At 39.3% G+C, this 26,916-nt stretch overlaps 1 protein-coding gene across 3 annotated transcripts in view; it reads right to left on the bottom strand.

Moving 5' to 3' along the window:
• The window catches only part of LRRC7 (leucine rich repeat containing 7), a 350,868-nt gene that overhangs the window by 118,093 nt on the left and 205,859 nt on the right, over positions 1–26,916 (bottom strand). The window lies entirely within an intron of this gene.

Here is a 26,916-nt window from a genome sequence, read left to right as displayed (position 1 = left end):
TGCACACTGTTTACTAGCACTTTCAGATTTTAATACATGACACAGTACCATATGTTTATTTCTTGTTCCTTTTTAATATTAGCTGTACAGTATAGTACTTTGCTGTACAGTACAGTTTTAGCACTTTATGTTGTAGTGTTTGACTATCCAGAATGATGGTGACACTAATGATTCTGGATAATTGTTGTTCTACTGTAATTGCAGACATGATTCAACGAAACTAAAATTTACTTGTATGCAGAATCAACAGAAAGACTATGTGCTAATTAAATCTCACTCAAATTCATCTAACATAGGATTCAGCTACTTTTTTAGGTTGCAGATCAGAGTGACCCAGTCTGGGTCAGAGCCCTGGGTGGGCAGGTGGGTGCTAGGATCATTCTGCTGCCAATACTTTTTTCTGCAGTGGCACATGGGGAGTGCCTGCAGTTGGAGCATGTCCCTGTGGGAGCATAGGAAAACAGCTGCTGCCAAAGTCCACCACAGCTTCATGTCTGTGGGTTGGATCATGTGGCTCCATTGACCACAGGGTGCCAACCCCTGATCTAAAATAATGTATATATCTGATACCAGCCCTTTATTCACGGGTGATTCAAATACTAGGAGGAAACAGGGAGCGAAAAGATAAAGGATACAATAGTAAGATTATTAGATTATTTGTTTATGGAATGTTTACAGTTTATGCACTACGTAAAAATGCCACGTTCAATCCACTGAGTGGAATTTATGGCTCCATTCTATACTGCAACAGACCGAAAAGGTGCAAACAAGGTAAGAAATGTGTTAAATATATGTTATTATGCCTGATCTACATAAAAGATTCAAAGACTGGGAGATAAATCCTATTTAGACTCAAGTCAATGAGAACTTGCCATTCAGTTCAGTGGAGCTAGAATTTCACCCTAGTATTATTTTAAATAATACAGACACAACAAATTCATCCTAAGTATAACCTGACTGTTAAAGACATTTGAATTGCACCAAAAATGAACAAGGGTAAAGATATTAGATGGTAAGGAAAGGGAGTATTCAAGATGAGATTGTAAGGGCAGAGGTATAATTCAGGGGCACCGACGCAGGAAAATAGATAATCATAGCTTAAGAATAAACATTTTTTTGTCAATGGAGGTTCTGGAAACTCCTGAGTAATTTGTGAACAGCAGCTGTAGAACAAGTGAACACTGTATCCATAAAGCAATTACTGTAAATTCTGAATTGCAAAAGATGCTCTATTATGGTTTACAGAGGCAGCAAGCCTGTAAGCCAGGCCTGTTTAACTCATCATCTCCTTTACATTCATTATGAAAAGTCTATCTTTGAAATTTTCATTTCTTTCAAATTAAAGAGAGGAAATAAGAAACTTCAAACACATCACCAATTACTGTTGATTATATGGATTCCACAGTACAAAAGCAGCTTACATTGAAGATAATTCCACCATTTCTGCACAGAGATATCACTTAATGTTCATAACTCTCAATTGTTTAAACTTAGAGCCCCTTCATATGTGTGGGTAAAGGTGTGATGGGACCTAATGAGTGATCTACATAATCATGCCTCCAGCCATGCCACACATGCAGGGGGAGATCCCATCGTGATTTATTGCCTATGCAGGAGGAGCCTGACCCTGGGCTCCCCATGCACCAGCAAGAAATAAGCTCCTATGTCTGAGAACCTCCTTAGTTGAGGGGCTGCCAGGGTGTCTCACACATACCTAGGGCTGGGGGATCACAACTGCCATGATCCCCCAGCCCTGGAGGTTTCATATATCTCCGGGGACAGCTATGTCCCCCAGTTGCTAGGACTCAGCATCCTTGCTGCTAGGACCCAGAGCTGGCAGTTGCTGGGACTGAGAATGCCCTCAGTTGCAGGACTCCCAGCCCAAACTGGGCACGGTACACTCTTGGGCTAGGGACAAACATTCAAAAGACCTGAGCCTGAATTGATTCAATCTTTGCAGGTTAGTCTAACCTGGCTAGGTTGTATCACTGTGTAACTGCACAGACATCCCAGAAAAGCAGGCACATGCCTGCAGTGGCTCAGGCTAGAAGTCAGTGGTGCTAGAGCAGCCCTCCCTTCCCTTGTACAGAACTGAGCTGGGGGGTCAGGCCCTGGCAGGACACTCTGATTAGCTCAGCAGGGAATGGATAACAGTATTTATCACCCATAACTCAATGTTTATCACCCCATTAAGAAAGCAACAGAGGGACATTACCAGCTACCTGTTGATTCTGCCTACTGATTCAGCACAGATCATAGCCAGCATGCGGTCTGCTAGCTAATACATGGACACCTCTCTGCAAGGCAGAGGGAAGGGGGGAATTCCTGCTTAGCAGGGAGTGGTGAGCAGGAGGGGAGGAGAGCAACCTGAAGTCTTGCCAGAGCTACAACCAGGGAGCAGAGGGGAGGGGTCAGCCCTGCTGTGGAGCAGAGAGCCCACCCAGCCCAGAGAGCATGCCAGGATGCTGGGGGGGGGGAGGCAGGTCTGATTTAACTTAAACCAGCAAGGGGTCTGGGACAGACATTGCATAAACTGGCTTGACCCAAATCAGTTAAATCTGATACTACATTCAACCAGGTTTCTCTCAAACTGGTTTCAGTCATTTTCACACTGGTTTATGTGCAGCGAACATCTGTTCTATTACAGGTTTAAACCAGTTTCTGATCACTTAAGCCAGGTTATGTGTAATGTCTGTCCCTAGTCCTGTGGTTAGGAGCCCCATCATCTGACAGGGCTCCCAGGTTCAGGGAAAAACCTGTTACATGTGCAAATTAAAGCTCAATAGGAACAAGCTACAAAGTTCATATACTTTTTTTAGGTCTCACTTTATAGCTAGTTGGAGACTTTTATGGCATGATAACTACACTTTACATGTGTAGCTGGTCTCAAGGTAACTGCACAATTAACCATTTAATTGCACGAGACCTGTAAAGTGTAGAGGGGGCCTAAGGGTAACAATTTAGAGCTTGATGTAATGTTCACTTCCGTCATTTGTAGTCTACCTGTTGACTTCAACAGGCTTTCAATCAAACCAATACATTTGTCCAAATGAAGAAGAGATAAAACATAAGTAAGAACCAATGGTATGCATGCTGCAAATTATGATTATGTTAGCTTTGTTATGCATTATTTATTTCTCTCTTAAGGACTTTCCTGGTAGTCTGAACACAACGTTAGAAGTTCTAACTGAAACATCAGAAAGTAAAAGCTATGTTCTTATTTTAAATTTAAATTTAATCCTCGTTTTTATGGTATTTGCCTTTTAAAATTACTAAATGGTTTCCAATCCTATTATAGCCTATATTTTATAATAATACATGTTCTGAGGTTATGAAATTTAAGATAATGAGGTCCATACATATTGGTAAAGAAGTTTATTTTTGAAAGATAATTTTTTATGTGATCAGATTAGCTGAATTCGCTCTAAAGCCTCCATACCCTTTTTACCCTCCAGAAACAACATACCTTAGAAACAATGACCTGGATTGTGTTTCTTCTTGGACATTAGAAGTTTGGATCAATTATGAAAAAAACTGAAGACACTTGAATTGCTCAGTGAAAATGAGGTAGAAATTGGTACTATGATCAATTTCAGATTATTAATATTGATAATGCTTAACTTGTAGGACTGGCATTTAAAAATATATTTTACTTGAAAACTGAGCACATTGATGTTAAAAAGAGGGAGACAAATATAGAACTCAACAAAAACTTTGTTTTTGTTTTTTTAAACACTCACTGCACAGAGTAGATCTGTACTTTCAGCAGATATTTGCTACTCCAACAGTGGAAAGCAAAGACATAATTATTGATGAATTCTTGCAAAGCTCTGTTGCATCAAAGGTATCCAGGTTGTAGCCGTATGGATACCTGACACATGAAAGATATCAAATTTTAGCTGATTTTTTTAATGTAATATTAATAATTTTATAATGAGGAAGCAAGTTTGACCACCTGAAACCTGAGACCCTGCTCCTGCCTTTGTTCAAGGTAATTTGCATTATCACAGAGCCTCGTCATCACAGAGCTCAGAGACACCTTACCACATAAGAAATTTCTGCCCAAAAGGGAATTCCATCTTTTTCTCCTCTGTCAATTATGAAACACCATAACCAGAAGGAAAAACATCCTGCTTACCACCAAACAACTTTGAGGTAGACAGACGATTCCAACTTCTCTGAGTCTAATCTGCATATAAAATGAACTGTTCCAAACACAACTTGGACTCTCCTTTGAAATATGAGCTTCAACTTTCTTATGAAATATGAACTTTCATTTCTACCCAGGAGAACTTTTACAATCTTTTCTTCTATGCCTGAAGAAAGGTGTTTGTGCCCAAAAACTTGCAATTAAAGAATTTTTTTTTGCAAAAATCTAGTTGGTCTAATAAAAGATATCACGTCTACTGTGATTCCTGCAGCATCAATGGCATTCTGAACCCGTGAGTAAAATATTTATTTCTATCTTGCACAAGGTATGTACAATTATTTCTCAAGTTCTAATCATCGTATAGTACTTGATCCATCTATGCCTATTAAGCCTGAAGAAAAAACATTGGTATTCCCATGCACTTATGGAAAAGACTTCTGATAACCTCTCCTAAACTAGAGATATAAGAGATTTGGCTGAATTAAAATATTTGTAAAATGTTAAATGTCATTAGAAATGGAGAAAGATCCTAGTCTTAATGTTTCAACTGAGTAAAGTCAAGCAGCTTCATCTCCCTGAGACTACAAGAATCCTGAATTGTAACTCAGACTCAATTCTTGCCCATTAAAATGGTAAATAATTTGTTTTAAAATAAAAATGTATTTCCATCCCACACAAATCTAATTTTATCTTACTGATCATTATTGTAAATATTATTACACACAATTACTGAGTCAAAAAAAGAATTTGTATGCACTAAGAATTATATTTAGGCCCCAGGCTATATTTAGAAAACCTCTCTCAGGGTTGTGCCTTAAAGGTCAATCCACCTAAAAGAATGAATTCCAAACTATAAATGTCCTCTAATATTTTGGGGCTTTGATTCCAACTCAGCTCCTCACAATTTAAATGCCACTATCCCTATGTGTCCTTTGCAGGTCGAAAGCAATGACTTTTCTTCACTTTTTATTTCTCTCTCAGTATCCAGCATATCAAAATATATGAATGACTTGTCTCACATGTCTCATTCTATAAATAGCTGAAAACTAGCTGAAAAACTAGCTGAAAAATTCAATCTGTTTCAGAATTAAAGAGACATAGAGACAGATTAGGGCAAAGTGTGTATGTAAATCATAATGGAATTGTTAAACACATTCTAGGAAAAAACACACATCTCAACTTTCTTAATCTTCCCAAAGTATCAAAAAAATTTGGGTCAGTCAACAAGAGTGAGATTTAGATCTAAATTTCTGGATTATAGTTTCATAGATTTCATAGACATTAGGGCTGGAAGGGACCTCGGAAGATCATCGAGTCCAGCCCCCCGCCCAAAGGGCAGGACGTCAGCTGGGGTCATAGGATCCCAGAAAGATAAGCATTCAGTTTCATCTTGAAGGTGTTCAATGAAGGCGCTTGAACAACCTCCGGCGGCAGGCTGTTCCAGACCTTGGGGGCTCGGACAGTAAAGAAATTCTTCCTTATGTCCAGCCTGAAACGATCTTGTAGTAGTTTGTGACCATTCGTCCTCGTCATCCCTTGGGGCGCTCTGGTGAACAAACGTTCCCCTAGATACTGGTGGTCACCCCTGATAAACTTGTAGGTGGCCATCAGATCACCCCTGAGCCTGCGCTTTTCCAGGCTAAAGAGCCCCAGGGCTCTCAGCCTGTCATCGTAGGGTCTGTTTCCCTGACCTCTGATCATGCGCGTGGCTCTTCTCTGGACTCTCTCAAGCTTCTCCACATCCTTTTTGAATTGTGGAGCCCAAAACTGGACGCAATACTCCAGCTGCGGCCTCACTAAGGCCGAGTACAGGGGGAGAATGACGTCCCGGGATTTGCTTGAGAAGCATCTATGGATGCATAGTTCTATGGTTTTAGCTTCAAACAACATCTAATTATTTTTACTTCTATGAAGGAATACCAGAAAATTGCTACCTGACAAAGTAAATGTAGAAATATGTAAAATGATCAAAATATACAAATCAAATTGGTGTAATGTTCAAGTAGAGTTGAATTCTAACCCTGCATAAAACACTACTTGTAGGTATTATTTGCATTAAATACAACATTTAAGTGAAGTCATAATTGTTTCCCATTGCCTTCATATTTGATCCTAAAGAGTGCTATTAGAGACTATTTGTAAATTTCAGTGCATAATGCATAAGTTTTTTCAAGGTCAGTAGCAACTATGTAACAAAGCTTTAACAACTAATAAGATTTATCCTTGGGGATATTTTCAGAATCATGAGGCTATGGACAGGCATTACATTTCTAGCAAAAAATCTATTATTTTAGCACTGCAAAAATCAAGTGTACAGGCTTTTAAGAGGTTTTTCATAGAAAAAACATACCCTTTCCACAAAGAAACATTAGTTCTTTACAACAGCAACTTCTTGGCAGAATGATTATTTCCAGTGCCACATGTAACACCTGTCCAGTTACATGGAATACCACAGGGCACACCTTCCTCCTCTAGCATCCCAGGAGGCTATGCTCCTCACTTTCTCCCTCACAGCTTCAGGAAGCTTGTCTGGCATCTCAAACTCTACAGATTGTCATGTGGTTGCATTGCTCAGCCTGGTCTTTCTTTATGCACAAGATAAAGGCCTTCCTGTCCAAGCAACCATCTCCCAGGCTATCTTACCTTGACAAAAAATATCTATTTCTGTTGCATCAGTATCCCTGGCCATTTGCAGATGATGCTTTTTAGTGGGTTTAAAGCGGGTTAAATGCCTTTTGCACCATCTTAATGGCATTGCTGTTTGCACATTTGGCAGCGTATTGTGCATTAATTCCAGCTACTGTAGCACATTCAACGGCGTAATGCACCATAAATGACTTTGGGGTGCAGCAAATGACTTCGGGGCACTGCAAAGTAAAACACCTCTGAGGAGTTTTACTTTCCTACCCTACAGCTGTGGAGGAAAGCACCAGGCTCCGTGCGACTCAGGGCCTGTGCAGGCAGCCCGGGAAGGCAGGTTCCACAGAAGGAAAAATAAATAAATAAATAAAAATCAGCAAGCCTGATCTTTCCCACCCCCCAGAGCCTGTCTGCGTGCATGAGCTGCGTGGAGGTCTGGTGCTTCCTGCCGCGGCTGCAGTGCCCCCCAGGACCACCTCAGCCAGGTGCCTGCAGGCAGGTGCCACCTGGGGCAGGGGGGCACTGCTGCCACAGAGGGAAGCACCAGCCCCACCCTGCAGCTCAGGGACCACTCTGCCCACTGGCAGCTCGTTTTCCCCTTCCTGCCACTGGAGAGGCAGGTAAGGATCGGGCTCTGACATGGGCGTACACGACACGGGGGTTTACTTAGCCCTAAATTGAAGTGGTGTTTTAAAAAAAACACTGCTTCAGTTTAGAGAGAATTAAGCCTCCCTGTCATCTACAAATCCCCTCTGGTATTTGTAAGCCAGGCTGGAAGAAAGGCATGAAGTAGGGGCCTGTTTCTGCTCAGTTTTGATCTGGGGACACTAATGAGGCAAACACAGTAGCTGTTACACTATAGAAACTGAATGTACCAAAACAAATCGGGTCACTAGTCAAGATTTCAAGGGTTGAGCTTGTGTTTGGGTTCTTCCAAAGTTGGTTCTCAACTTCTACAAATGGCAAATGCTATGGATGGGGAGAAGGGGAGACTCCTCAATGCCTCTCCTGAAGTCAATATCAGAGCTTGGCAGGGCAGCAGCACGACCAGGAGGTATGTGTGGGTACTTGGTACAGAGATTGGTAGTTGTAATTCATAAAGGCCATGCCCCTGCAGGGAGTCCCTGCAGGAAATGAGCTCCTGAAGTGAAGCCATCAGCAGAACCCTTTGCCCTCTGCAAATAACCTCGTGTTAGTTGACAAGGTGGGTAAATAATAGTGCCAGGACCCACCAAATGGCCAGGGATATCTCAAGCTACCATGGAGTTGCCTATACTGAACGGGATGGTGAACTGGAGACTGGGTGGTCAAGGCTTTCGTCATATCCACAAGGCCATACATGAACCAGCCTGCACGGAAGGTGAAAAATCTATCCAGAAAAAGCAAGTGGTAGCAGGTTTTGACTCTGTGCTGGCAAGAGTATGGCATATAATAGGCCTGCCTCACTGGACTTAAGGAAAATCCAGATCATCTCTGCATTCATTTCCCAGAGCCCCTCTTTCGAGATTACTTTACCAAATTGGTTTCCTTTGTTTGTCAAAAATTGTCCTTTGGAAATAATAATAACAATATAAAACTTAAGTATAGATCTACTTTGTTAGTCTCCCCATTTATTTGAAAGTGAATCAACTCATGACTAAGGTTATCTTCCTCATAACTGTCCCAAACCAAGTCAAAATAGAGTCATCTGGACCAGAAGCCACAGTGAGTGGAGAGCAGGGATGCAGCAGGGTTGGAAGTAAAATTAACGAGTCTCTTGGCCAGTGTAAACTGTAAACAGGTGTACAGTGGCTCTGCAATCCTAGCATGATGGGGCGGGGGGAGTTTTTGGTGGGTATGGTACACGAGGCAACCAGCCAATTGGTGCTTTCCTTGGCATTTAGTGATCCTCAGGAACCTCCACAGACAAGGGTCCATGCAGAGCATGATGGGATCTCTATACACCAGCCCCTGGGCTATGGAATGCCAGTAATACAGATTCTCACCCTGCTCTGTGGTGCATGATTGGCCATTTCGTGGTGCATTTCTCACCAAGTGTTCATAGTGTTGCAAACTTCCTGGAAATAGCAGGGTTTATTACATGTAAATTACAACTTCAAATGAATGTCTGTTCATACCCTTAAATGTATAAACCCTGCTAATAATAACGGATATGTCCAGTCTTATCTGCCATGTAGGAAACATTATGGATGGCCATATTAGAAATGATAAAAGTCGTAATGGATAATGCTCTATCCTGTATAGCAGCTTCTGGCTGCTCATGGTGTAAGAAATGAAGCCAGTCATGAAAGTGACTTTATGACTATTCCATTACCATTTAAAATATGGAAATTGACTTCATAATTAAAGCCGGTTAAAAATATTGTTAGATGTTTATTAAAACTACCTCATCTTTAAGTTCTTCTAAAATGGGAATTCTAATCAATTTCTCAAAAAGTGTTTTATAAATGTCATTGTCCTTTTCACTCTCTAGTACAACTTCAAGCATCAAATGTGAGGTTCATAAATGTGAGGGGGACAGAAGTGAACATTTTCATACTGCTCTGCCTGAAGACAGATGCATGTTTCTGTAATATACAAGAAAGGCAAGGATTTCTTAAGGTGTTATCTTTTATTGGACCAATTGTATAGTTTGGATAGAGTTAAACAAGCTTTCAAATGCAAGGCATTCTTCATCAGGTCTGTCAGACCTGACAAAGAATGTGTCGCATTGAAAAGCTGATCTATTTCTATCCCAGCTATGTAGTTGGTGCAATAAAAAATATCCTAAGACACCGTTGCCTCCTGCATAATTCCTGGATTATCATAGCTAGAACATCATTATAGCACTATCTGTAATATAGAGTAATTAATGTTTTATGAAGGGATGTTCAAGGGTCTCTCTAACTTCTCAAATAAATACTGCAGCACTGAACCAAATTAACATGTCCTCTTGGAACCACTGGCTTAATATCTTTCATACCAGGCTTATGAATCTTCACATAGCATTTATATAAAAATTTCTATCATTTTTAAATGTAGAAAAGTTAATATGGTAATGCAATCAATATAAGACTATTTACACAATGTCGCTGCAGGGCAAAATGTATAGGGCAAATCCTGCAGTCTTTGGAAGTTTGTGTCACTTGGATTTTTATGGATGCAAGGACTGTAGAACTTGTTCTTACATTAATAGATTTACTTCATTGAGTTCTCTATTACAACATTTGCCTTGATGTCTACACTTCCCAAGTAATTTCCTCCTCCCTTTTTTCCTACTCTTTTTCCATTCCTCCATATTCACATGATCTAAGCTCCTTGCCCAGTCTCTGCAATCAACAAATAGACTACTCCAACTGATCACCAGGCATTTTGGATGTGCTTATCACAGTACTGCTCACATTGTCAGCCCTCTGTCTTTCCAGAAATGGCATTCTTCTTAAATCTCAAAACCACCTAATATTTTCCCTCTTCTCTCCTTTATCTATTCAGAAACTCTTCTATGGCCAGTATAACTTTTCACATCTATAACTCTTTAAACACCATGCTCCCCTACCTATTGTCCTTAAACTTCTCTTTTTCCTTTCATATAGTTGTTTCATTTCCAATACACTTTGCAAATTACCTGGTCAGTGCTTACAGATGCTCTATGACATAAAATTAAGTGAGGTTTTACACGTTTGCCAAAATTGGTGTCGGTAGCCAACCCATCCAAGAGGATACCATTGTAATGCCTTCAACTTGTTAACTTCAGGTGAAACAAGCCAGGATTAGAATTGCTGTACTGTAGACACAGGGCAAAGAAAAGGGTTTTGTTTGATCATGGTCCCTAAAAATGCATTTTGTAACCTCCCTGGACATCCCATTGCTGACCTCAGAGTAGCTGTTCTTAAAGGCCAAAAACATAAAAACTTCTGAATGAAAAATTGTGGAACAAGAAATCATTCACAGAATGGGCTCTCAGCAGAGACTCTAGATTCTTACCCATTACCCTGGATGAGATTTTATAACCCTTATGTCCCTCAGTAGGTTAACTACATTGTTTATCCCTTTTGATCTCTTCAACTCTGGATATAGACAGAAGAGCAGCTCCCCACTGTAACTCATAGTACTTTGCTGGAAGTGCTATGAGTTACAATTCCCCAGATCGAACTGAAGTTCACTGTTGGGTTTGGAGGGTTGGGGAATCCAGCTGCTGGCTGTGAGCCTGCAGTTGGTCTCCCCTAGCAATGTCCCTCCTCCCCCACCCCTCCCTCTATGCCCTGGTGCTGCTTTCAGAATGGGAAAGGACAGAAGGAGTGAAGGGAGCTCAATTTAGGGGTTCCCTAAACTGGAGGGGTTCCTCCAGCTGGTGCTGGAGGCTGGGATGGGTGGACTGGAGCCCCTCACCTTAGGAGAGCTCCAATCTACCCATCCCACCCTCCAATGTCAGCTGGAAAAAACCCATACCAAACTCCTTCCACCCCCTCTGCACCTTTCAACCCACTTTTGCCTCTCTTAGCAGTGCACTATCCTTTCCCTGTCCTTTGTACTCAAAAGACTTTGCTCCTTTCTATTTAGTACTCCTCCCTATGAAAGCTCATGCCTCTCTGAAGGAGTTATTCTATAAGCTGTCGTCCTGCCCTGACTCTTAGCTGTCTTAAAATTCTCTCTCTGATATATCTAAATTGCTTTAAACTTATCTAACTGTCCAAGTTTAAACTCGTACTGTAACCATGTTTAAGCAGCATAGTTTAATTCACAATCCAGTAGTTAGATATGCTGGTGCAAGCTTTCAACACTGTAAACACTTAACATCTAAGGACGGCCTTATTAAGATGAGGATGTCCATTAAAACCAGTGGAACTGAGAGTAATGCAAACTACCCCAATATCAAGTGTTTGCAAAATTGACCTTACAGTTTTTCAACAAAGATAGCATTTAATATTCTAGCCTTTTGCCAACAGCCCTTTTAAAAATGGAAGCTTCTTGCATAGAGCCCATGAAAAATATTCAATACCTATGCAGATTAACAGCCCCTTCAACAGTCAGATATAGGGTGTGAATTAAGAGGGGAACCAGGGGGGCTAAGCCCCCCCACCCCTGCATAAGAGATGAGAGCTCCCCTGTAAGATTTGAAAATCATATCCTGGGGGGGGTCTCCAATGGTACTGCTCCTTTACTTAGGAGGACTTGTTAATCAATGAACCGGTTTAATTTTTTTTGCAGACCCCACCCTAGGAGTCAAAGTGTAATTCTAACCATGGTCAGATAAAAGCTATTAGAACTGAACACTGGCACAGTGAAAGTACCTTTCATTATTATAAAAATCCCCTGTGCATCTTTCATTCTTCAGTATCATACAATGGCTTTTATTTCCCAAGAGACTAGTATTCCAAGAACACATTTAGTTACAGTTGCAAGTAATATTATGCCCTTGTTTGCAATTTTTCAGTAATATTATACATGCACACATATTATTTAGCACACAGCCTTCACATGTGAAAACAGAAAAACTAGATTTACACATTACCACTTGATACTTGAGATTATATTACTTTTTTTTTTTTTTTAAGCAGAGGGACTTCCCTTAACTTTTAATATTTGGTGTTTAACGTATTACAAAACATCAATTTTATGCACCTGTGCTTGTGTTAAAAAAATGTTCCAGGGGAGTGCTCATATCATAGAAAAAAAAGATCTGGTAGTTTGGCATTAGCAACTGAATAGCAAACTTTTATATATTTTTTAAATTTATGTTTCAATATTGAAACTCTTCTAAATAAGATATTAACATACATCTTTAAAGGCACTGACAATAACAGAGTCAAGATTTTCTTCCTAATTAAAAATTATACAAAATAAAACCCATGTTTATTACAAATTATTTTTCTTGTAGAAAAAAAAAAAGACTTCATGAAGCTTTAATTTGTTTTCTAGTACTTTAACTTCATTATAACATTTCTGGAAAAAGTAGCTAGAAATATAATGTTTAAGCAACATTTTGAATAATCTATAAGCATAGTTAAGTAAGTAGCTTGAAAAATTATAGCATTTTTACAGAAGTGACATGATGTAATTTTTAATTTCATTGTATTCACTGCAATAATATTGTTAACCCTGTGGTATTTACAAGTTTTTTTTCATATATTTATTATATTTCCCTTAAGAGGAGTTAAGCAAATATCTAACGTGGTTTCACTACATCAAAGATGGCATTAAAAAGATGGGATCACACCTAATCCCCAATTTCATATCCATTGCTCAGATGATGTCGTGTACAATTATTGTGCTTTAAACTAGTAGCCATACACAGATTAAAGATAGTATTTTTCCATTCATACATATAAGATTTACGTAAGAGGACCTAACCTTGAGCTACTGAAGTCAATAAGAGTTTTGCAACTGACTGATAGATGCAGGATCAGTAACACCACTTCTGTGCATATTAGTGGAGAAACAGATTTCAGTAAAACTGAAACTCTGTGAAAACTTAATTACTTACTCAGACCCTCTTTTTTAACAATTGATGAAATATCAGCAATTACTACACTGGTATCAACAGTATTCACATTTCATAGACATGTATGATTCAAGTGGCAATGATATAAAATATAGATTTTTTTCCACAGTCATAAGTAATTGCTTATGTAGGTATCTCTTCATACTTATAATGTTAATGTTGATGGTCTTCCTTAGATTGTAAGTAGTTACTGAAGTGAAAACATTTTAACAAACAAAAAAGCTGATGCAGATTTACATTCTATGAAAAATACACAACATAAGTTTCTATATGAATTAGAGTAATGAAAGCACTTTGAAAATGGCTTTACTAGCAAAATCCTGGTCCTGTGCTATTCCCATGTATTAAAAAAAAAGATGATTGTGCCGAAAATTATTTGGCCCCTAAAGAACACTAACTTCTCAGCCAATTCAAGTTTTCACCCGCAAAAGCATCTTTTTTAAAACAACAATATCTATAAATATAGTAAAATCACGAATAAGAATAATCAGTGACAACTCGCATTTATTCGATAATAAATACAATTAACTGCCATGCAACTAATGCATACCTGCTATATGTTAGCATTTGATGTCATTAGAATGTAGGAAATTAGGTTACTGTTACACACTGTTTTCCTGTCCGGCATGACACTAATGAAATTTTTATGTTAGTTTATGATAGATGGGGGCTATTATTGCTTGGGGAAACGAAAAGCAACTAAAAGCAAAAAAGCAGAAATGCTGCCTTTCTTGCTAGAACTCCATTGTATTACTTCGAAATAGTACAGGAGTTTTTTCCTACCTCCTTTGCAGGAAAGTCACTTTGATATTAAATGTGTTAATGATGCTCTCATTTCTTTAGCTCCAAGAATTTCAACTTCCTGTGTAAATTCATAATTCTTTCATGAAACAGTTTGGAATGACTGTAACTTTGCTGTAGAATTAATTACTCAAACAGCTTTAGAATTTCCTCTATTGCAGAACAGATAACTAGATCTAACTGATGTTTTATTATGTATATCATAAACACGTAACACAGACCAATTTATTAATATTCCAACCAATAAACTACAATATCAGCTCTAAATGAGTCCAAAAACATTTCTACAGTAAAATATGGTATATGTAAGGTATTAAGTCAAGCATGGTATGTGTAAATTAATGTGTTGTTATATCATTGAATATATATATGATGTGGATTTCACAGATAATCCAATATGTTTAATTAAAAATTATTCATCCCAGATGAAAAACATTGTTATATACCCATACATGTACCTAACACAAAAAGTGATACTATGATACCCATTTTAATTTTAGGTAGATCTTCTCCTTAGGAATTTGTATTCTGCAATACCAATCAAAGAGGATGAAATTCATGTCATCAGAGACAATGAATACATGACTGAAGTTATTGATTTGTCTCTGACAAATTTAAAGAGCTCCCCAAATTCACATACTTGTTTTTTTTGTCACACTCCTTAGATATTAGTATCATATAGGCCCCAATAGTCCTCTAATTGAGCGCTATTAAAATATTATTTCTTAGGTGTACACAATCTACAAGGCATAAGAGTTGCTTTGGTTGCATGGCAATTAGCAAAATTAATATGCAAAATGGCCAAGTGTGCAACATGTTGCTCAGCTTTAGCAAACCACATAACTGAGGAACGGTTCAATATGAAAAAGGTATTTCCCCCTTTAATCATATAGGAAAACTATGCAACATTTAACAGAGAGCAAACAATTTGCACAATATTCAGCAATAAAGAGGCAGCTTCCATCAGCATGTAGTATACCAAAACTGTCTGCTTTCATAGTATAGTGTGGGAGAACTACCTCAACACAGTCTACTCGTGCTGATGCTCCTGATGCTGCCATTTCTGGTGCCCGAATAGCTGCTGACTCCACATCCTCTGCTGTTCGTGCCAGTGTACACTCTCAGGCGATGGGGCAAGGGGCACACTCAGGATCTTCACATGCTAAGATGAGAAAAATCAATTTCAATGCCCAAAAGATGGAACTGCTGGTGCAGAAGGTGACTAAACACTACCAGCTGATCTATGGCACTGGAGTCTTGAGAGATCTAATCTAATGCAAATAAAGGGGTTTAAAAACAAGATTTTGTTTTTCCTTGAGTACCACAGGAGGCAAAAATTTCTACATACAGCAAATGAGTTATTCTTTTTGTATCAGAAAGACCAAAAATGTGTGAATACTTGAAGTCAAGGAGAAAAAAGTGTGTGTATGTAATATGGCAGAATTTCAAGAACACATTGCCCTACTATGCAGAATATGTATTGGTAAATAATTAACTGTTAATTGTAGAAAGAGACCAGAGCTCTAAAACTAAGATCTTAGTTTGGATCCGTATGTTAAACCTTCCTTATTTAGGAACTGTCAAACTTGAGATTTTTCCATTAATCCATTACATAGGAGGCCCAAAGTGCATAATTTTGACCTGTTTGCTATTGAATTTCTTCCTCTACAGTTTCCAAATTTGTTATGGATGGAAATTGGATGTGGAATTTCAGTTCAAGTTCATCTCTGTTTGAACGGTTATACAAGCAGAGCATGGAATAAATCTTCATTATAGTACTCAAAGTTTCCTAACATATATAGTATTTCTCTCCACCTTCTATACTGTTTTTATAAAATCTCCCTTTTTTCTTCTTTACACATTCCTTCCTGGACTTCCTCCTACATAATGTGTATTCATGGCAAAAAATCAAGCTTGGAAAATACACTGAAAACTACTGTTTCTGCTATAAATTCCATGAAAAGCAGCCTTACTTCAAGCACAAGCCTTCATAGACAGAGCCTCACACGACTATCTACTTAGATACACACTCTGGCTATTTGTCATCACCTTCTACGAATATCCCATGCAGCAGAGCAGGGGCTACTCTCTAGCAGATACTACACTGAACAGAAATAGATATAATTTTTAAATCCCATCTGGGGGTCCATGTACTTTGCTTAGTCTACAAGGTGCAAATCCGCCCTGGCTTCTAACAAACAGCCTCTCAAGTATACATATTAAAAAGCTAACCCTTCCATTTACAAACATTTCTGCATAGGCTAACTCCTCATTTTTTAGCCTTGGGTCAGCAACTGGCAAAAAATATGAGATCACAGACCAGAATAGATCAGCTCCATTGTGGAAAGGAGAAGCGTGCTCTCCCAGCAATATTCTCCTGTGTACCTGACTGTTTTGTGGAAACAGTAACGTAGGGTTGAAAACTGCTTCAGTGAATACAACACAAGAATGTGCAATTGGCATTATCTTTTAACAATTCTTATAAAGTGTAAGATTAGGCTAGGAGTGGGAAACAGAATTGTTACTCTTTAAAAAAACCACAAAACTTTATTTTTGTAAGATTATGCAGTCATGAGTAAAAATGTCAGGATAAAATTAATTTAAAAAATCTCATCAAGTCATACTAAATAAAGCAATGAAACAAATTATTATATGTAACTTGACCCTGAAATTAAAACAGAATGTAATGTCATGGTTATGGTTTCCACTTCTAAAACAAAAACCTATCTTTTCTGCAGCAGCCAGTTAATACAGTTTGTGCACCTGAACTCAATTACATGATGCAACTGAAAATGAGAAAAGGTAGTACAATTGTATTGGCAGGTTCTTATGGAATGTAATTTTTCATCAGAAACCATCCTGAATCAATTAATCATGCTATAAGTCATGTTTAATTATCCAACTCTGCAACATTCAAAAGTCACCAATCATATGCTTCAGTTAATAAATATTACCTATTAAGTTTACAACTGTTGAACTACTGCATTTTAACTTAGATTAAATAAATAAACCTTACATCTTTCTGAATTAGTGACGAACTGAAAATTGGAAGGGCTTAAATAGCAAAACATAAACACATTTGTTTTGATATAATTGTATACCCTGAACAAATCTTGAGGCCTGGTTTTACCTGCTCTGCATTGCTGGGCAGGTTCTACTTCCATGAAAGTTCCCCCTGTACTGGGTAAATATTGGGTGGCAGAGAGCCATAATAATGACTTTGTTTTCTTCCATCCTAGGGCTACGTGTAGGAAGCATGTGCAAGGTAGAGGACACAATCAGAGGACCAAATGTGCTGATGGTCTCTAGTTGCCCAATTGACTCTATGGGGCTATGGGCACTAAGAAAGAATAAGTAAAGTATGAGGATAGTTAACAGCTCTTTAGTCCTCTCATCCTCTGATCTTGTGCCAAGCATAGCTTGACAGACTCAGTTGATAGGGCCCATAATATAAACATTAGAGTTTAGCTAATAAATGCTATTTATCTGAAGTGAACTCCATCACTGCTCTATACATTTATTCAAAATATTTTAGGAAAATATTAATATACAAGTACCTATTTTAGGAAAATATTAATATGCAAGTGCATGACACAGGGAAAATTGACATTTTAAACAGTGCCCGACTGAAAACTTGCACATGAATATTATATTACCAGTGTAGTGTTATGTATTTCTGAATATATATATGGTAATGTTATATTGCTTGGTTATACTTAGTGTCATTAACAACAAAATGATATAGAATACAATCATTTTACTATTCATTTTAGATTATGGTTTTCTTCCTCAGTATACCCTACATTCCTTTACTCTTATAAGCTAGATGGTCAATAAGGCTATGTCAAAAAGCCCAAGGCTGAATTGATTTAATCTTCACAGGTTAGTGTAAACTGCATAGATTGAACTGATAAACAGGTGAACAGACATTCACTTTTGATTCCAGAAATGTAGCCACATGCCTGCAGTGGCTCAGGCCAGAAACTAGGGGCAGTACAGCACACCTCCCTGCTCAGCTGGAGCAGACAGCTTGGGCCAAAGCTACCCTGCCCACCCTGTAGAGGGTAGGCTTGCAGGGGAGGTGCAAAGTATCCTGGGATGCTGGAGGACTATGAGTTAACTTGAATCTGGAGGGGATCTGGGACAAAAGTTCAATAAACTGATTACTTTTAACTGAAGGAAGACCACCCTAGATGATGTCCAACTGAAAATAAATATGTAGCTCATTTTATTAGCAAGTTTATACTGATAACTTAAAAGAAAAATCTGGAATAATAATGTATTCTAACTTGCTACAATGAGCTGAACTAACTTATAATCCATCTCTCAGAAGAAGAATATGTTTTTCTGGACCTCTAATTCCATTTCTTTCCTGCAAAGCTTGATTTATTTGACAAGTTCAACTAATATTCATGACTATGATTTTTAAACATCAAAACAAAGATATTAAAGCACACATAATAATAGGCATCCATATATTGCTTCAGTGAAGTTCAAGATGAATATCTCTTGAGGTAAATATGGATATTGGATGCAAGTCAGTCATGGGGACAAGCAACCCTCAAATTCACTGAAACAAGGAGTCTAACCTCAATCTGCACTTGGCAAATGCAACTCTACTGAAATTGGTGAAGTTACAGCTTTTACACTGGGGGTTGTATTTGCCCAAACAAGTTAATATCTCCACTTGGGGTGTGGCTGCAAGAGAAAAGAACCCCCGCATGCAAATGCTCTCCCCTGGGGGATTTCCCCAGCATGTGTCTGCAAGTGCAGAGAGGGGAAACTCCCCATGCCCTGCACTGCTCCCAGGAATGCATGTTTGAGGCTGGGGCCAGGGCTGAAATCTAGGCACGTTGCTGGCAGCAGCTCAAGGCAGAGGCTGCAAATACAGAGGGCAGACCAGTGGGAGTTTTGTCCTGTTGGGAATTGTGCCCTCACCCCCGCCCCACCCCATGACTGCAGACATGCACCAGGGAATTTCTCTAAAGAGGGATTTCCCCAGCATGTGTACCACTGCTGCACCCTGACTTCCCTCACTTACCCAGATGCGTCTCTGGAGATCCCTGGGATGCATCCGGGCAAGCAGGGAAATCAAGGCAGGCTCGCAGGACCTGTTCCTACCCAGGAATTCCCAGGGTATGCAGGACCAGGTCCTTCAGGCCTGCAGAGCCCCTGCCTTGGGTGGGTGGAGAGAACAAGCAGCTTCAGGCTGCCTGTGTTTTTCCACCATAACCAAACAGACGAGGGCTGCAATACAGTATGTTCTGTTGCAGCCACCAATTTGAACATTTATAGCACAACAAAGGGTGGGAATGTGTGTTTGTTTTCACTTTGTACCATAAACCTTTTGGTGACATCTGTTTCCATCCATAAGGGTTGTCTGACTTCCCCAAGATAAGTGGATGACCCAGGATCAGAAAGCATAGCTTGGTTCTTATCCCCAGATATACTTTCTCCCTTTGGACAAAAAAATAGCACCGCTCATACTACACACACTCACTATATAGTGGCTGAACTTGGCAGTTAGCAATGATTACATAACCAAGCTCTGGACAGCATCTGAATACCAGCTTACCAAAACAGAACAAAACTATTTTTTCCATATACTGCAATAAATTGCACAGTGGGTTATGCCAATTCTGTTTAGCAGATGAAGAATTTGTATAGTGTTTATACATTGTAACACTGTAGTACAATCTTACAGGTAAAAAGTAAGCATTACAATACTGCCTGGCATTATTCTGCTTTTGTAATTTTAGCCAAGTTTTATCTTTGTAATGGCAAAAATATTAGAACTGCTTCTCCAGTGTCCTGTCCTTTGTGCAGATATTTATACTTATGTTTTTCTACTTTGGCAGGTTTTTTACATTCACTTTGTACCCTATAAATGACTGCACAAAGAGCAGAGTAATGGAGGATCAGGCATTTGGTTTTTTTCTTATTAGCAGTTGCCTACCAATAACAAGTCTGTGATTTAGCAGTGTACAGCTATAATCCACTCTATTGTCTCTAATGTAGGTATGTGCTTTATAACCTAATGTGTTAGTGTTGCATGGACAGAATCAGAAAAAAAGTCTGTGAGACTTGTTTTTAGAACGCAAGACTAAGAGCTCAATTTTGCAGCCATCAATGTGAGTTTTCCCCACTTACTTCACTGGGAAATAGGAACAAGATACAAATTAACAACTAAATTATTAAGCAAGATAAGAGAGTTCAAAGTGTTATTACTCAAAACCTCGAGGCTAATGGTTAGCAAAATAGAAACATCCTGGAAAAGCAAAGCCAAAGTACTCTACTTTCACTAGCTAGCTGCCTTATATAAAAATAAAAGCCTTTTTGATCCCTATTTGTCTTTTACTATCCTCTCATGACAACCAGAAGTCATGTGAAAATCCAGGAGAATATCCATAGCTAAGTTAGAGACGCATCTTGCAAATGGTGATGGCACAGAATAAAATGAAGAACCTTTTGATACTGGGGGAACATGTACATACTGCCTTTATGCAGACTGGAGTACTATATATATCAGTCATATCATCTGCATGAAACACAAAATGTATCTTTGCAATCTGCATGATGTTTAAATGAATATCAAATAAAATTCAAGAGAACCATAACTCCTTAACAGGCTATAACAATTCTGCCTCTAAAGAAACAGTCATTAAAGAGAAAAGTGTTCTCTGGAGAAAATGAAGGTGTGATTGTTGCATGTACTAGCATAAATGTGCTAACTTAATCTACAGTAACTACAACAGGTAACAATAGCATGAGCTTTAGTGTGTTACCAACTGGAATACACATTCCAGAGACCCTGGGTTTAGAGTCTGGTTTTTAGCACAAGCTAAAGCCTATGACACTGAATCTTCAATGTTATTGATGCCTGTAACAGAATATGCTAGCATAGGTAGGGTAGTTGATGCTTCAATCATACCTTCACTTTCTTGTATAGACATAGCTTAAGACATAAATGTGTATTACAGAAAAGGGACCTGAGGAAGGTGTGTTTTATAACACTTGTCAGGGACTTCAGGGAAAGCATGGCTTTTGATGCTGCCTCAGAAAGAGCAAAGGGATATTACATTTGGAATCACATGGCAGTGGCATTCCAAACCGAACAGAAGAAAGGTAGAAAAGTGTTTTATAACACTTGCTGATGCCCAACAGCTAGCTCTCCCAACTATGCAGTTGGTCCAGTAAAAGGTATTTAAAAAAAAATCCTTCTCCCTACAATATTATACAGAACAAACACATAACAGCTCTGTAGCTTCTACATGACTTCTGGGTACATACAGAAAAATTCTAGCAATGAAACTGAAAAATCAGGATGAAAGATTTTCCAAATGTAATATACTTCTTTCTTTTATTTTGCAACATACAAATGAATAAAATCAGATGAAGGTATCCAATGTTATTAGTATTAAAAAATAAAAGGAAGAGAGACTTTAGTTCCTAATTGGTACAAAATAGCCCCAAATTATAGGCATAATAATGTTCTATGGGCACTAGCGTATTTGGAAGCGCTGGAAGTAAAATAATTGTCCAATAATTTTGAAGGCATTTAAAAGAGACACTCCAAAAAACATTTTTAAAAGACTAAGGGACAGACACTAGAACCATTAAGCTACAGCTTTCTTGCAATGATACCCTTCTTGCAAAGATGACACAGGTAGAGCATTCAAGGTACAATTGTTAGAAAATGTTGAAATTTAAGAGATAATGATAATCTTTGAAGCTGACAGGAACTGAAAAAGAGATTCAAAGTCAGGAACAAAATGATCAGAAAATAGGTTTTGTAGCAGCACTTCAGAGGACCACAGCAGGACTGAAACAGGACATAAAGCTAGTCAATATATGAACTTTAAGCCTGGATAAGACGGGAATGGAGAGAGAAGGCTGTGATTTCAAGGAGGTAAATGAAGACGATAACATGAAATCTGCGCATTATAGTCATGGTGGGGGCGGGGGGGTGGGGGGAGAGAAAGGATAAGAGTGGTCATAAAATGACAGTTTGCAAAGATGGGTGACAGAGAAAATAACAGAAATACTTTTCTGGTTACATGATAGGGACCTGGAATCTTCTATTAAACATGTAAGGATCTTATTCTTACTGAAGAATAGGCAATATTTCTACATTTGATATTCTCCAGGGTTTCAGATGCAGAAGTATAATTTTTAAGATTTATCAGGCTTTGCTGGTCAAATTTTCAAGAGACCTGAATTTTCCAATTACTATTACATTTTGATCTGTAATGTCTAGTTTCCGGTCAGTCACTTATATGAAGAGAACACTGTAGGCACAATAAACCTACTACCTTGCAACCCTGCAGTGTCTCTGCCAGAACCTAGAGGTATATATTCCAGTCCTATAGTCTAGTATAGAACTACAATAAACATATGAAAATATGAGGTACCATGCAAAAGCTTGGTGGGGTCAATCTGTGTGATGAAAGAGAGAGAGGTCACCGCTGTATCATTTTGTACAAAGTAAAAAGGTGATGAATAAAAACGGAAGCAAAGCACAAGTGCATGGCATATAAGAGATAATCCTTGCCTGCAAACTATTTTTATTGTAATCACAACATATAAAAATCAAACACTCACAAATATCTAGGGTATTAATACAATTTTATAAAAATAGTAGTTGATTATATAGGTCACAGCTACATAAAATACAGAGTGCAACTGTGAAATAAATGTTTAGGGTTAAAATTACAACATTGCCACATTTTCTAATATCTGCCAAAAATAAGCATGGCCAAGTATAACAACTTACTCAAAGGTTTGCATATTCTGCAGTCAAGTTTCCAATGTAAAGGTTAACAGAACAGTATTTAATTGTGTATTATAATCTAAGTATTTGAGATTCATAAGTTTTTGCAGGATGATTTTTATATTGCTGATTGTCATTAAAGATCATAAATAAAACCCTTCTAAACAGAGCGACTTTTATAAGGTTGGAGTGAAGTTGAGAGATTTATGAGACGTAACTGCCTTTTTGCCCCAAAGAACCAATCCTCCTGAAATTTTTGTTTTTCAAACTGCCAAGAGTAGACTTCTGGTGGGATTGTAGAGCACTAGAACACGGAGATATTGTTGTATGTGGAATGGGGAAATGGTTGCATCTGAACTATGCTCCACCAGGGCTGTGGCTAGATAGTTAGATGAAAAGAGTTGAGAAAGCTTTTTTTATATGGGTTGGCCCAGAAAAAAGAAGTTATTTCCTTGGGAGAAACCCTAAAATCCATACTCTTTAAAAAAGACAGAACTCATGTTACAATCACTTATGGCAGGAATACATTAACCATAACATCAGGCAGAGGAACTGATTTAACATTGGCAGAGGAAAAAGAATTATTTACTGACTAACCAAAATCTAATGTTGCATGCTGGGATTCAGCAGGCAGCCCACTCCACTATAAATCAGTTTTTCAGTTCAGAGATATTGCCCTCCTCCTCCTCTTTCAGTAACCTACGTTACTATTTTTTTTTTTTTTACTTATTCTATTTCGCTTCTGTATAAAGTAAAATAAAAAGTCTGCTGATTGAAAGTGGCTATATTATGTAGTTAGTGGAGATTTTTTGTGTAAGCATAGGTCTTCCCATTTAGTTTGATTGTCAGGGACTTCAGGGAAAGCATGGCTTTTGATGCTGCCTCAGAATGAGAAAAGGGATGTTACATTTGGAATCGCATGGGGGTGGCATTCCAAACCGAACAGAAGAAAGGTAGAAAAGAAATATCAGAAGGACAAACAAACAGGCTGGCTGGACAAGAGCAAAGACCAAAGGAAAGCAGAAAAGAAATTAGAATAATTAGATACCATAGGCAGAGGTGAAATTGTGCAGTATGATGTTAAAACGAGATTTTCAGCCAGTAAAGTAGTGTAAGGCAGAATGAGAGAGATGGTCATAAGACCAGAGAAGGGAGAAAATATTACTATGCCTATAAGTAGTGTTAAGTCAAATGAATATACAGTTCATAAACTCAGTTTCAGATGTAAAATATACTTAACTATTTCCGCATACCCTATATAACAGTGGTGCTCAACCTTCCAGCCCCATAGGCTGTATGAGTGGCATGGGCCTGGTCCACATGCCAGTATCTGCTGTGGGGCTGCTCCATGAGCCTGATTCAGCATGAGATCAGTGTGTAGAGCTGGTTTGCAGTGCATCAGCCACAGCCCAACCCCACATATGGCAATGTGTCATCCAGACTGTAGGGTCTAGAAATGTTGTGGTGGGGGAGTCCCAAGGGCTGGATGACAGATAGATTTCGTAGACGTTAGGGCTGGAAGGAACCTCGAAGATCATCAAGTCCCCTGCCCCAGGGGCAGGAAGTCAGCTAGGGTCAAAGGATCCCAGCATGCAGGCCAGAAGTTGAGCATGCCTGCTATATAATATCAACAAAGGAGTTAGAGCCAGAAGAACCATCTTTTCTTTGGACAGAAGTACAGATAATTACCTCTGTCAGAATTGAACTTGAAGCTGACAGAAAAAAAGCATCTTTTAAAAATGCAACTGAAGACAACAGAAAGAGCTCTTGATTTTTTGATCTGCTCAGCATGGACTATAGTTATCATCTAGCAAATTCAAGTACAAAGGAAATTTCTTAATATACAAGAGAAGAATGAGAAAGTTAATTAAACTAATAACATGCTGGATAAAGAGATCTAAGCCACAACATTTGGATAGGAGCCGACTTTCCTCAAAGTCTGGAGGTAAACTGACCCATTACAGAAATAGGCCACATTCATATGAGCATGGCCATGCGGTATGTGGTGCTGCAAACACATCTGCGGTGCCACATATGTCACATTCATATATTCTCTGCACTGCAAGGAAGTGCTGACCATGCGTGTGCTGCTCCACTTTTTTTGACCCCTGGATATTCAGGGTCATAAAAACCCATGGAAAAAAAGGTGGAGCAGTGCACACACAGGAAGTGCACAGCGCTCAAAAGTGGAGCTGGGCCACCGGAGCCGTGCTGCAGCTGCTGGCCAGGCTCCATGCGGCAGAATCACTGCTGCTGCATCCCTGGGAGGCCCCCAGGATCCCAGGTAAGGCTGCTGGAGCCAGCCCAGTGCTGGCCCCAGCTTCTTCTGCCAAACCTAGGGTAACTCGCTGCATGCTAAGGTGAGCCGTCACTACTTGTCCCGAGGGAACCAAACATCCACACTCGTATGGATGCAGCCATAGTGTCTACCCACAACGTTCAGATCCAATGACTAATTTCAACATTAAAGAGTGTTCAGATCCTGAGTTTTAGTTGATTGCAATCTATAATAATCAAAAATATCCAAACCAATCTCTAGGGAGGTTCAACTGGCTTAAGGAATTCAGCACAAAATGCTTTACAACTTCAATCAGCCTCACATAAATATTCTCTCCAGTTTCAAACTGCGCTAGAAAGTTTAGGGCTCTGTTAAAGTTCTCTCACCAAACTGAATAGAAATAAAAGACTAGGATGATTTCTTGCCTCTGATTATATCAATCTCTACAACGCATTATCCCGTTTTATTCAAGAGGCTCGGTTACATCTCCGTGCAGCTCATATTGTATGTATAGCAGGGGCGGGCAATGTCCAGCCTACAGGCCAGTTTGGGACCACGGCCAACTATTTCCCAGCAGCCCCTGCCCATGTCACTCTAGCTGGTCTCCATGGAGACCCCAGGAATGGCAGGGCCGTGACAGCCCCGTGCTCCCAGGGTCTCCATGGTGACCAGCCTGAGTGGTGCTGGAAGGGCACGTATCTGGGTGGGGAGCTCCTCCGGGGCAGCAGCAACAGCACAGGCTGGATCCAGGGCAGAACGACAAACCATGCCTGCTCAGGCCAGTCTCCACGGTGATCCTGGGAGCACAGCGCTGCCACTGCCCCATGCTGTCACAGACCCGCCACTCCTAAAGTCTCCAGGGACAGCAGGCAGGGACTGCTGGGAAATGGAGTCTGGCTGGTGACTGGATCTGCCATTTTGCCCACCCCTGCTGTATACACAAAATATTTGGTTGATTCTACCAACAAAACAAACAGAAGAAAAACTGGGATGATTTACTTGGCTCTGTATCAGCCTCCTCTCTACAATGTATTACCCTGTTAAATTAAAGAAGCTCAGATAGATAGATAGATAGATAGATAGATAGATAGATAGATAGATAGATAGATAGATAGATAGATAGATAGAATGAGCTATAGGGAGATCTATTTATCCATCTATAGATATAGATATATCTATCTATCTATATATAGAGGTCTCTCTCTCTCTCTCTCTCTCTCTCTCTCTCTATATATATATATATACACACACACACGCACGCACGCACACACACCCTTCTGAAGAGCAGAATTATTTATGTGATGCATCAAGTGTCACATATGACAAAAATGTGGGAAAATCTATCCACAAGGTTTCAACTTACACTAGTCTCCCGTACCCTACTCAAACGTTGAAAGTACAGAAGCTGAACACTGTGCTATCTGGGTTTAGAACCTGGACTGCAGCCAGGCTGCGCTCAGTGTACCATCTGTGGTTGTGGGGGTGGAAGGAAGGGGGTAAAAAGGGAAACGTTATCTACTTTTGTACTGGGAGCAAACAGGTCAATTCATTCCTACTAAAATATCATAGTAGCTTCAAGACTGCTGTACCTTACAACAGAAGTATTTCTCCAGGATCTCTGAAGTACAAATTGCTCTTGATGTGCCTCTTCCCATCATGCCACTTATTCCAGAGTGACCGAGAGCTGACATTGCTTTATATCAACCGGGGACTCCTTCATGCACAAAGCAACCTGTTTTGGAGGCAGCATTCTAACGCTGGCTGCCAGCTCTAAACCTGTATATATAGTTAGGAGA

Source organism: Alligator mississippiensis, chromosome 5, assembly GCF_030867095.1.
Source record: "Alligator mississippiensis isolate rAllMis1 chromosome 5, rAllMis1, whole genome shotgun sequence".
NCBI lineage: Eukaryota > Metazoa > Chordata > Crocodylia > Alligatoridae > Alligator > Alligator mississippiensis.
This window is presented reverse-complemented; position numbering and strand designations above follow the sequence as displayed.